Below are 12,644 nucleotides of genomic sequence, written 5' to 3' on the forward strand. Positions count from 1 at the left end.
GAGCCTGGGATTTGGAGTCAGAAGACCAGCACTTCTACCTTCTTACTGGTGTTTGATTTTGTGCAAGATACTGACTATTGGCCAACCAACAACAGCAATAATTATTTAACTAGTGCTTACTTCGTGGCAGGCGTTAAGCTAAGAATATTTTATGTATGAACCTTACAACAACCCTAGGAGATGGGCATCAATATTATCCTGGGTTTCAGATGAGGAAAGTGAGTTTTAGAATGGATAAGTCACGTGTCTAAGGACACAAAACTAGCGAGTTGTGAAGTGGGGACAGGAATGAAGGCAGTCTGACTACAGACCCTTTGCTCCTAGCCCGTTTGCTAGTACTACCTAACACAGTAGAAGTGGTTGTCAGGATTCTTGAGTTAATGTATAGGACATTGGGAGTTGACCCAAAGTACATATTACACGCAATGTAGTACCCTCCTTTTTTTAAGTTGCCAGGAAGGTAAGTCTTGTCATTATGCTTCCTTATCACAGTGGCTCAGCAAATTCCTCTGTGTGCAGTTCCCAACTCTGAAGAGTAAACTTCCATGAGGTTGGGCAGAATCCTGGGGCCTCATCTGAGTGCTGAAACCAGGGCAATGGTTCAAGCTTCCCCGCCACCCCCAATTATGCTTCCTATAAGGAAAAGTGAGCTTAGTCACTGTGATCTTAAAATGACGCTATACAGCCGCTTGAGGAAATACTTGAATTTACTTCCTCTGCTTTAAGTGGATTTCGAAATTGTTTCCAGGGCACATACAGAAAAGAGTTCATAACTACCCTTTAGGGGTACTTACGTTTCAGGCTCAATATCTATATTATCTCTAATCTTTATAACAATCTTATGTGGTTGGATTTGTTAACTGGTCGGCATTATTAACTACCCCATCTTACTAAAGAAGAAGCTGAGGCTCTGAGAGGTTGGTCCCCGTAGTCAAGACCACCCAGCTATCCCGGGCCGACAGCAGGTTTCAAACCCGACTCCACCTGTTTCCAAAGCCCATGCTGTAGTGGCGAATGGAGTTACAACAACTAAGAACACCTTGTGAACAACCTAAAGAGAAGCCAAGAGTCAGACAGGTTCTTCCTGAACGGCCACTGCTTATACGTCACAAAACCAGGTGTGTGTAAATAACTTTCTCCCTTATCTGGAGATAGTAAAGGTGAATCAGTATAAATACTGGAAAGTCAATTTAAATAAAAGACTATCATCCTTGACTTTCTATGTGGACCCAACCAAAAACAGAATAAAGTGTTTTCATCCCTAATCACCATAACCTTAGTTATTTTTTGTGTATTTTTCCCTTTAGGTACTCATTGCATTTTATATATGATAAGCCATTCTTTTAAAGCACCTCTTCTTCTAAAAGCTTTCTTTGTTTCTGAGTCTACCTTTAACAACGTCAATACTTTTTTAGCATCTTCAGATTTTAAAACAGCCAGCTGGTACTTTTGCCAACGAACCCAAATACTGTGAGAGCTCAGCAAGATTAACACGAAACCCCGGAGGGTTTATGTGGTTGGCCCTGGGCCACCAGTGTGTGAGACAACGTATACGGTGATCCTTCTTCAGGAGACAAGTCTCCAGATCTCATGGTGTACATCTCTGCCACTCTGGACAGATGATTGCTAACCACACTTAATTGTAGACAGTCTATGTACATTTCTGGGCTTGTATGATTTTTGAATCATTACATTCTAGGGAAAAGGTAAATGTCAAAAAAATTTATGAGACAATAAATAAGAAAGAACATAAATTACTTTGTGAACTTCAGCTTAAAGCCATGGCACAGAAATAGCTGTTTGGAAAGCAGACTTCTGCTGGGTGCTGACCTGGGTCAGATACCACGCTGGGCTCTGGAGGCTGAGAAGAGACTTTCCGGAGACCAAGCACTGTGTCATCATGCACAGCCCGCTCTCCTGCCTCCCCTCCCAGTGAGTGTCTTCCCTGGAGGAAGTGAGATAGACCTTGGAGGGCTGGAATTCACATTGTACTTTTTGCTTCTCAAAACACTTCACTAGGTTCTGTGAAGGAGAGAGGGCACATTTGGCATTTGAGGAAACAGCTACCAAAAATCTAAATGACTTTTTAGGAGTCAAAAAACCAAATTTTGTAGATTAATTCTTTGTCAGCATGGACATATATACACTACCAAATGTAAACTAGATAGCTAGTGGGAAGCAGCCGCATAGCACAGGGAGATCTGCTCAGTGCTTTGTGACCACCTAGAGGGGTGGGATAGGGAAGGTGGGAGGGAGACGCAAGAGGGAGGGGATATGGGGATATATGTATATGTATAGCTGATTCACTTTGTTATACAGCAGAAACTAACACCCCATTGTAAAGCAATTATACTCCAATAAAGATGTTTAAAAAAAAATTTGTTCTAGGCAACAAACAGGGCTAGAACCTGTGTCTCAATTCTGAGTTATATTCTTTCCACCTGTTGTACCACACTGTGGCTTTAAATTAAATAGCTCTAATTACATGGTTAAAGAAGTGTAAATCTGCCTTACGAAAACCCAGTATCAGGGCTTGCCTGGTGGTGCAGTGGTTGAGAGTCCGCCTAACGATGCAGGGGACACGGGTTCATGCCCTGGTCTGGGAAGATCTCACATGCCGCGGGGTGGCTAGGCCCGTGAGCCATGGCCGCTGAGCCTGTGCATCCAGAGCCTGTGCTCCACAATGGGAGAGGCCACAACAGTGAGAGGCCCGCATACCGCAAAAAATAAAAAAGAAAGACCAATTTACTTGGGGCTTCCCTGGTGGCGCAGTGGTTGAGAGTCCTCCTGCCGATGCAGGAGACACGGGTTCGTGCCCTGGTCCGGGAAGATCCCACATGCCGCGGAGCGGCTAGGCCCGTGAGCCATGGCCGCTGAGCCTGCGCGTCCGGAGCCTGTGCTCCGCAACGGGAGAGGCCACAACAGTGAGAGGCCCGTGTACAGCGAAAAAAAAAAAAGAAAACCCAGTATCAAAACAAATATTCACGTGTGTGACAAGGTGGAGGAGGAGGGCAGGAAGTAGAAATTATTTGCATTTGAAAAATATTCTTTACTTAAAGAATGAGTAAAGAATATTTTTGGCACCCACCCTAGATACATTTCACATTGAATTTTTAGGCGTCCATTGATCCAAAAGATCTAAATAGTTTCCTGAAGTCATCTTTAAGCTGCATGCATGCCAAGCATTAAATGAAGATCATAGTTACCACCACATGGGGAAATCCTGTTCTTGTAAATAGCTTTCATAAGAATGGCTCATTGTCAAATATTAGTAGTGAGATATTATTGTGAAGCATCTAAAGTGAATCCACATGTAGGTCCCTGTAAAAAATATGAATTTAAACAATATTCCCGCTAAATGATAATAAATCCTTCACCAGCAACATATTTCTTTTTCTACAATATCATCTCACCTGAGGCTCCCATTAAGAGGATGAACTCTGGAGCCAGACTGCCTGGGATCAAATCCAGCTCTGCTCTGAACCATCTGTGAGGCAAGTTACTCAACTTCCTTAGGCTTCATTTGTTCCATCTGCAACCTAGAAATCAGCTACCTCTTAAAGTTGTGAACATAAATGAGTGCTCTAATCATGTTAGCTTTAATTGTTGTTATTGTTATGATACTAATGATCTCTGTATACTGTTTTCTTTTCAGGTGGGAATTTCATTTACACTAAAATGTACTCAATACTTTACTGACAACATATGTAAGTTTATAGATTCACTTAACACATATCAATCAAGGAAAAACATCTTCTTTTTTGTCACTCAGAGAACTAAGAAACACTCCCAGGGGTTTCTACTCAGGAAGCCAGCACTTTCCACTGGCAGAGCACACTCTTCCCACCACATCATGCTGCCCATGGGATGATCTCTAAGAAAGGAGACAGCATGTGATGGAGGACGAACCAGACCTGGGTTCACCTCTGGGTTATATGCTTTTTTGGTTGTGTGAAACCAGGAAAATTCGTTGTATTGGTCTGGGATTTTTTTGTTTTGTTTTTTTAAGAATTAACCTTTCTAGGGACTTCCCTGGTGGCTCAGTGGTTAAAAATCCGCCTGCCAATGCAGGGGACACGGGTTCGAGGCCTGGTCTGGGAAGATCACACATGCCGCAGAGCAACTAAGCCCGTGTGCCACAACTACTGAGCCTGCACTCCAGAGCCCGCGTGAACCACAACTACTGAGCCTGTGTGCCACAACTACTGAAGCCCACACGCCTAGAGCCGGTGCTCCGCAACAAGAGAAGCCACTGCAATGAGAAGCCTGCGCACCGCAACGAAGGGAAAGCCCGCGCACAGCAACGAAGACCCAAAGCAGCCAAAACTAAATAAATAAATAAATAAATAAATAATTTTTTAAAAAGTTTTTAAAAAATTAACCGTTCTAATTTGAGATAATTCTAGATTCATGTAGAGATCTCATAAACTTTTTTTCCCAGTTTCCTCCAATGATAACATTTTGCAAAACTATAGGACAGTATCACAACTGGGTATTCACATTGATAAAGTCAAGCTACAGAACAGTTCTGTCACTACAAGTATCTCTCATGTTGCCCTTTCCTCCATCGCTAACACCTGTTTGTGAATAAATTTTTCTGTGGGCATATGTGTTCATTTCTTTTGGGTAAATATTGAGAATTGGAACGGCTGGATTGTATGGTAAATGTATGTTTAAGTTTCTGAGGTACTGCCATATGTTTTTTCAAAATGGCTGTACCATTTGGCATTCCCATCAGAAATATGTGAGAGTTCCAGTTGCTCCAGATCCAGGCAAGCACTTGGTACTGTCAACCTTTTAAAAAAAATTGTAGTAAAATTCACACAACACACCATCTTAACCAGTTTTAAGTGGACAGTTCAGTGGTACTAAGTGCTTTCAGTGTTGTGCAACCATCATCACCATATATCTCAGAACCCTCTTCATCTTGCAAATGGACACTCTGTACCCATTAAAGAATAATTTCCCCTTCTTTCCACCCACAGCCTCTGGCCACCACCCTTCTGCTTTCTCGGTGATTTTGACTACTCTATGTACCTTTCACATTTCAGTTACTGTGAATAACGCTACTATGAACATGGGTGCACAAATATATCTTCAGGACACTGCTTTCAGTCTTTCTGGTACATACCCAGAAGCGGGATTGCTGGGTCATATGGTAATTATGAAGAACCACCATACTGTTTTTCACAGCAACTCTACCATTTTACATTCCTACCAACAGTGCACAGGGTTCCTATTTTCCCACATCCTTGCCAACATTTTTTTTCCTTCCCTGACCTCCCTTCCTCTCCCTTCCCTTCCTCCCCCCTCTTTCCTTCATAGTAGTCATCCTAATGGGACTGAGGTGATATCCCATTGTGGTTTTGATTTGGGAACTGGGATCTTACTTGCCAACCACAGAAGCTGCTAGTTCCTTAAACTAGCTAATTTAAGGATTTATTAAGGGATATTAAATAGTTTGGAGAATCTCTGAGAGAGTCAGAGTCAGATCTGGAGCCTACGCAGCCAGAAACAATACCAAAACCACTATGTGGGATTGCCTCAGCCAGACCTCAGTGTTGCTGCCACTGGTGCTGTAGATGAGTGGACACTACACACAAGACGCTCCACCATTCCTGCCACTGAAGACCGGACTCCTCGTCACCATCCAAGCCAGAGAAAATGGAGTCAACATAGCACCTGCTTCCTCATGCTGCTCTTTTTTTGACTGAGACTTGTGTGAGTACGCCTGCCTGGGAGAGCCTGCACTCTAGCTGCCAAGGTGCTGAGCAAGAGAGTTTGGGCTTCTGCCTTGGGGAGTCCAGATTCACAATGTGGGAGATTACTCTGATGTAAGAAGGGTTTTCAAAGACAGTCACAAAGCATGAGAAATACCTACTGTACTTTTCTACCCTATTTCTAAATATATAACTTTTTATATTATAAAAAGTTTATGAGTATATACATGTATAAATATGAATAGGGTGATAATAGCTACCTCATTGACTTGTTTTAAAGATGAAATGAAATCCCACATGTAAAGTTTGTAACACAGTTTCTGGCACATTGCAGGTGCCAATGATGTTATCCTTGTTTCTCTCAATAAAATGTAAGCTGTGAGTTACTTCCTGTGTGACATAAGGCTGTTTTGTAGGCAGCTGTATGGTACAATTTTAGGAACCTCAAAAGAGCTCTATGACACCCCCCCACCAATAACCTATTGAACATAAAATTCCACGTTATTAATTTAGCTTAAGTTCTGATCTTGAAAGAAGGCAAATATCTGAAAAAGGAGTGCTAGTTTAGGCTATAAATGGCATATTAATACAAGGCTACATTATATGTTAGAAAGAGCACTCTTTTGGCCATTAAGACGTCTAAGTTCAAATCCCATCTCCTTATAACTAACTGTACAATTCTGAGCAATTGATTACCCTCTCTGGGCCTCTCTCCTCTGCTAAAAGGAGGGTGAGGTACTGAACCACCATCTAGCTCTGTTGTATCATGCTGCCATAATTGGAGGCTCTTGAGAGCAGGTTTTTGATTTGGAGCAGACAGGAGAAAGCAGGAATGCCCTGGTCCCTTGAAGGAATGTAAAAGGATTCTTGGGGAAGAAAAGGACACCAAAGGACAGCAAAGCGATGGAGATAGGGGTGCTGTTTCCTGTACCAGAAGGGCTGTGATAAGCTGAGACTCAGTAAAAACATTACAGAATAAGTGGCAGAAAAGTTAACATTTTGTGGATTACTGAAGTATCTTGAAATTCTCTTTTGGGAAATAGTCATAGAAATGGAAAGTTATTGAGTAACCGTTTCCTGTAACATACTGTAGATACAAAGTTAACATACAGTCCTTGTTCTCAGGGATTAATTCCAGAGGGAATTAATTAGAATATATTATAATTAGAATTAATTAGAAATATAATTAGAATACAGTGTGGCAAGTCAATAGAAGTACAGAGTGTGGTATTATATTATCTGCATTTGGAGAGTTATGTATGGAAATGCCAACAATTAAAAAAAATTTTCTGGGGCATTCCCTGGCGGTCCAGTGGCTAGGACTCCGCGCTTCCACTGCAGGGGGCACAGGTTTGATCCCTGGTTGGGGAACTAAGATCCTGCATGCAGTGCGGCACAGCCAAAAAATAAATTTTTTTTCTGCAAGGTTTCTGTGGTTTCGTTCCTATCATTGCTATCTTAAGATCAAGTAGAGACAGTTTGATAAAGGGGAGTACATATGTGTTAATCTAACACACACACACACACACACTGTTTCAAGTTGGGAAGACAAGATTTAGCTTTTAATATAATGGGAACCATAATATGTTTGATAAATATTAAGACTGTTGAGATGACATTGGCAAAGCATTCTTCAACTCCTCTCAGAAAGGAAAATGAAACCAACTTTAAGACCCAGGTCTAATGCCACATTGTACAAAACTTCCTACCAGATCTTCCAGCTGGAGACAATCTCCACTACACTGCCACTCTGCCCAATTTTAGAGCTATTTTGTCTATGTCCATCTCAAATTAGACTTTGTGCTCACTGAGCACTGACTTTGTTTTACTCATGTTCACATCTCTCCAAGTCTGTGGTTCACTGCCATACCCTTAGTAGGGGATTGATATGAATATGCTGAATTAAACTGAATGTTGGAAGGCTTTCTCAAAGGATATGTCATATGCTAGAAATTAGAATCCATGTGCATTTTCAAAGGCTGAGTTTAAGCCTATCTTAAACTCAGGCAGTTTAAGCCTATCATCCGAATTTACGGGAACCACAATGAAAAAGCAGACTGAGTCACTGTATTTTGGCTAATCAGAGTGGGTTAGATAATATTTCATCAGTTGTAAGATATATTTCATCAACTGTAAGATATATTTCAAGACTATTAATTTATTGTTGCTTTACCACATACTGAAAATTTCTAACTTGCTCTGCTAAAACTTAGTGGTATAGAAGTACAGAGAATTATGTGGAAATATAAAGAAAAAGTAATTTGCAGAGAATTTATTTAGATATTAGTTGCCAATAAATATCATACGAGTCTTCCCTTATGAAGTCTTACTAGAAAGCTGGTTAGATAAAGGGCCTCAGTGAAATGGATGTAAAGCAATTATACCTATATTTAGTGTCTTTAATATTCCAACTTTACTGATATAAGAAAATAAGTTGCTGGGACTTCCCTGGTGGCACAATAGTTAAGAACCCTCCTGCCAATGCAGGGAACACAGGTTCGATCCCTGGTCCTGGAAGGTCCCACATGCCGCGGAGCAACTAAGGCCGTGCACCACAACTACTGAGCCCACGTGCCACAACTACTGAAGCCCGCGCATCTAGAGCCCGTGCTCCACAACAAGAGAAGCCGCTTCAGTGAGAAACCTGCGCACGGCAACGAAGAGTAGCCCCTGTTCGCAGTAACTAGAGAAAGCCCGCACGCAGCAATGAAGACCCAATGCAGCCAAAAAATAAATATATTTATTCAAAAAAAAAAAAAGAAATTGCTAAGGGAATGTGACACCGATGTAATAGGTGACATTCTTGCCATTTGCATTTAGATAGCACGTTAGTCCCTCTTTTGAGGATCATATTTAAAGTGATCCCTACATAACAATCTAGGTCAAACAATGCCCCTAAGTATATTATTTGCCTATTTAATGTCCTTCAGCTCCAAATTAACCCTTTTATATTCTGTTCTGTTATACTGGGGCTAGAAGTCTGCAAACTGTATCTTCCAGAATCCATTCCAATTAGGGTGGACCAACTGGAGACATTAGGACAATGGATAGCAGAGAAAGAGAAAAAAGCTTCCTGCCTGTTTCTTGCTATTCCTTAACTCCAGCTTTTTAGCCCTTCCAGAACCAGCCTTATCACACACCTTCAGAGGAACCAGCGGCAGCTCTTCTCCTCAAGGTCTGAGCCCCATCTTCACGGGACCTTTCCTCTGAGCGCCTGATGAGCTGTGGCAGCCAGGCAGCAGACCCTTCCTGGGGCTGGAGCTCTAATATGGTGGGTCTTCTCTGAGCCCCCAGGTTCTGGAGATCCCATACTCTACCCTTCTGTTCCTCCAACCCTATTGCTGGTAACTGCTTCCTGCAGTTGTTCTGAGTTGTCTTAATGTCTTATTTTTGCTCTTTCAGTCCTCCAACATCTGTAACAATCCCCTATATTAATTCTTTTGATTCTCCTCTAGTAAAATACCTACTGTGGTTTTCTGTTTTGTTGCCTAGACCCTGACTGACCCTAGATTCTGAGCCTAGGTACTTAGGCTCAATGGTTTTAAATAATTGGTTGCCTAGACCCTGAGCCTGGATACCTAGGCTCAATATTCTAAAATGATTTACCCACACGACTTTCCTAACTTTCAGAAAACTGGCAGGTTCTTGTAATGTATCTGCGTTTTGGACGAGCTAGACTCTAAGTGGCAACAAGTTTTTCTTAGAGTTACACCCATGAACAAGTTACACCACTGAACGAGTCCATTACTGATTCACAATGTTCATCTTATTGTAGTTTGATTCAACGAGCATTTACTATTCACCGATGATGTGTCAGGAACTGTTAGGCGCTGGGGATGCAAGTGTGTCATTGCTCTTGCCCTTAAGAGAGAATAGAAATACCTATTATTTAGCAATAGGAGCTTTAATCAAGGATGCACAAGAGGTGTGGGATCCTCGAGGAGACTTTGGAACTGGGCTTTAAGGAATTTAAGTGGACATTGGTATCCACTGTGGGTTTTCAGAAACCATAAACTGAGAAATATATATTTGAAAGCTTGATACAGAGTCAGTGCTTTATATGGAGCATTTAAAGGTCAAATAAATGGCTGAGATGCCCAGGCAGGTGCTCAATCCAGATGACAGGATTCTGTGTGTCCTCTAGTTATCACAAGATAATCACACTGAACTAACTAATCCAGGAAGATTTAGATTTGAGAAACATGACCAGGATGAAGTCATATACCCAAAATTAAATGTCATATTTAGAAGGTGTTAAATCTTACACTTACCAAAATTACCGAGGAAAGAACTTGCGGTTGAAGATCATAATGATTTAGTGAACCACTTCACTCACACTTGGTGAATGGGTTTGTTTTTTTAAGCTTCATCAAGTGACGGTTTATAACTATACAGGACATCTGTTTCTTTTATCAGCCCAGCATCCATTTCTCCTTCTTGTCAAAAGCCCAATATCCATTTCTTCTTCTGCTTTGGGTTTCTCAGTGGGACTATTGTTCAACGTACTGCACCCTCCGTGACCGAGGAATAACCAAACCCAGGCAGATTCTCTTCCCTAGGAACCTGGCTCTTGAGTGAAAGGACACAGTGCAGAAGCCTTTTGGAGTGGATTCCTTCTGAGGGCCCAAAGGGACTCTCCACTGTCTCCTGCCCTTAGGTCTTCTCTGAACCCAGTTTTCAGCTTTTTCTTTAATCCATAACAACCAAAGAACAGCCAAAGAACCCTGATACAGGAGCTTAACTCTCAACTATGTTTATTTCAGATACAATTTCCTCTGCCTGGAATGCCCTTTACTCCCTTCTTTATGTTTCCAAATATTATTTTCCTTTAGAAATATGGACTTAATAGTTTTTTTAGATATCTGAGCTACACTTGATAGGTCTCCATTTAAGTAGTCATAAAGGGACTGTCTGGATTCAGACAGATTCATCCCAACTTTCCAAACAACTTAATATGGGAGTATGGCAGCTGTAGATATGCGTCGGTCAGATCTCCCTTCAAGAGAGAACCTGCTGCAAGAAATTAGTTAACCTTCAGAATTCACCTCAGCATTGGCCAAGCTCTCCCTGGGCTGCTCCCAGCTAACGACTGAGTTCTTCTGTATGGGTTTGAAAGCTGAGCCATTCCTTTCCAACTCGGGATTCCTTAGTGGACAATCTTTGCTCTGGAGCTCCCCCATTGACTGGCCAAGGTGTTCGCAGAGCTGCACTGCAGCCTGAGGCTCTATGCAACCCTCCTTCCTCCCCTTCTCATTTCACATGTGCCAGCTCTGCACTGACAGTCTTCCTGCTTAGCCTGTTCACACTTCCTTTTGTTCTCCACACAGGTTATTTCCCTTAAAAAATCTCCTGCACTTCTAATTCCATCTTGATGTTTGCTTCTAGAGAACCCAATCTATGACCATGACTAACCTCTGGTCTTCTCATTTATAAAATAGGAACCCTACTATCTCATAGGATTAATGTGAAAATTAGATAATATTTCTCCCCAGTACAGGTCTTGGCACAGATTCTAATAAATGTTTTTATTGAAGTATCAATATAAGTACATACAGAAAAAAATGCGTCAATCATGAGTGTACAGCTTGCTGAGAAGTGAAAATATGTAACATTTCCAGCACCTCTAAAGCATCCCCTCATGCCCCATCTCAATCTTTATTCCCTCACTCTTCCTCAAAGGTAACCATCATCCTGATTTCTAAGACTATAGTTTGCCTGTTCTTGAACTTCATTTAAGTGAAATTATACAGTATACTTTTAATGTCTGAATTCTTACAAAGAACTTAAATTTCTTGAGGATTGAAATCCATCTTGTTGTTGGTAGGAGTTCATTCTTTTTGATGGTACTGTAGTATTTTGAGCTGTGAATATACCACGACTTATTCTTTCTACTCTCGATGGACATTTGGGTTGTTTCCAAGTTTTGGTGACTATGAATGATGCTGCTGTGAACAATCTTATGTGTCTTTTGGTGAACACGTTTTTTAGGGGCAGACCTAGAATTGGAAATGCTGGATTATAAGGTATGTGTATGTTCACCTTTAGTTTTTCAAAGGTATATTGTACCAATTTACACTCCAACGAACAGTATATGAGTTCCAGTTGCTCCATACCCTCATCAAAGCTTCATATTTTCCTCCTGTTTCATTTTAGTCATTCTGGGGGAATGTGCGATAGCACTGTACTGTGGATTCATTTTGTAGCAGCATTTTTATTTTAATTTGTCTTTCCCTGGTAACTAATAAAGTTAATACCTTTCAAAGTGTTTACTGACCCCTTGGATGTTCTCTTTCTCTGTTTGGTTTTATTGGGGTACATTTTACATACCATAAAATTCTGTCATTTTAGGTCTGTAGATAAATGATTTTTAGTAAGTTTACAGAGTTATGCAACTATCAACACAGTCTAATATTAAAATATTTCCATTATCTCTAAAAGAAACCTCATGCCCATTTACAGTCACTCTTCATTCTTAACCCCTGCCCTATGCAACCACTAGTCTACTTTCTGTCTCTAGATTCCACCTTTTCTGAACAGTTCATATAAATGGAATCATTACAATACGTGATCTTTTGTGACTGGTTTCTTTCACACTTAACGTGTTTTTGAGGTTCATCCACACTGTAGCATGTATCAGTACTTTATTTTCATTGCTGAATAGTATTCCACTGCATAGATATGACTCATTTTATTCATTTACCAATTGGTAGATATGTGGGTTGCTTCTACCTTTGGCCATTATGAATAATGCTGCTATGGAGATTTACATACAAGTCTTTGTGTGGACATGTTTTCTCTTGGGCACATACATAGGAGTGGAATTGCTGGGTCATATGGTGAATCTATGTTTAACATTAAGAAACTGCCAAACTTTTCCAAAGTGTGCATCATTCCCACTAGCAATGTGCAAGCACCCCAGTTTCT

The sequence above is a fragment of the Delphinapterus leucas genome, chromosome 2, assembly GCF_059928025.1.
Source record: "Delphinapterus leucas isolate spDelLeu-1000000601 "Yukka" chromosome 2, BTC_Dleu_Yukka2, whole genome shotgun sequence".
Classification (NCBI taxonomy): domain Eukaryota; kingdom Metazoa; phylum Chordata; class Mammalia; order Artiodactyla; family Monodontidae; genus Delphinapterus; species Delphinapterus leucas.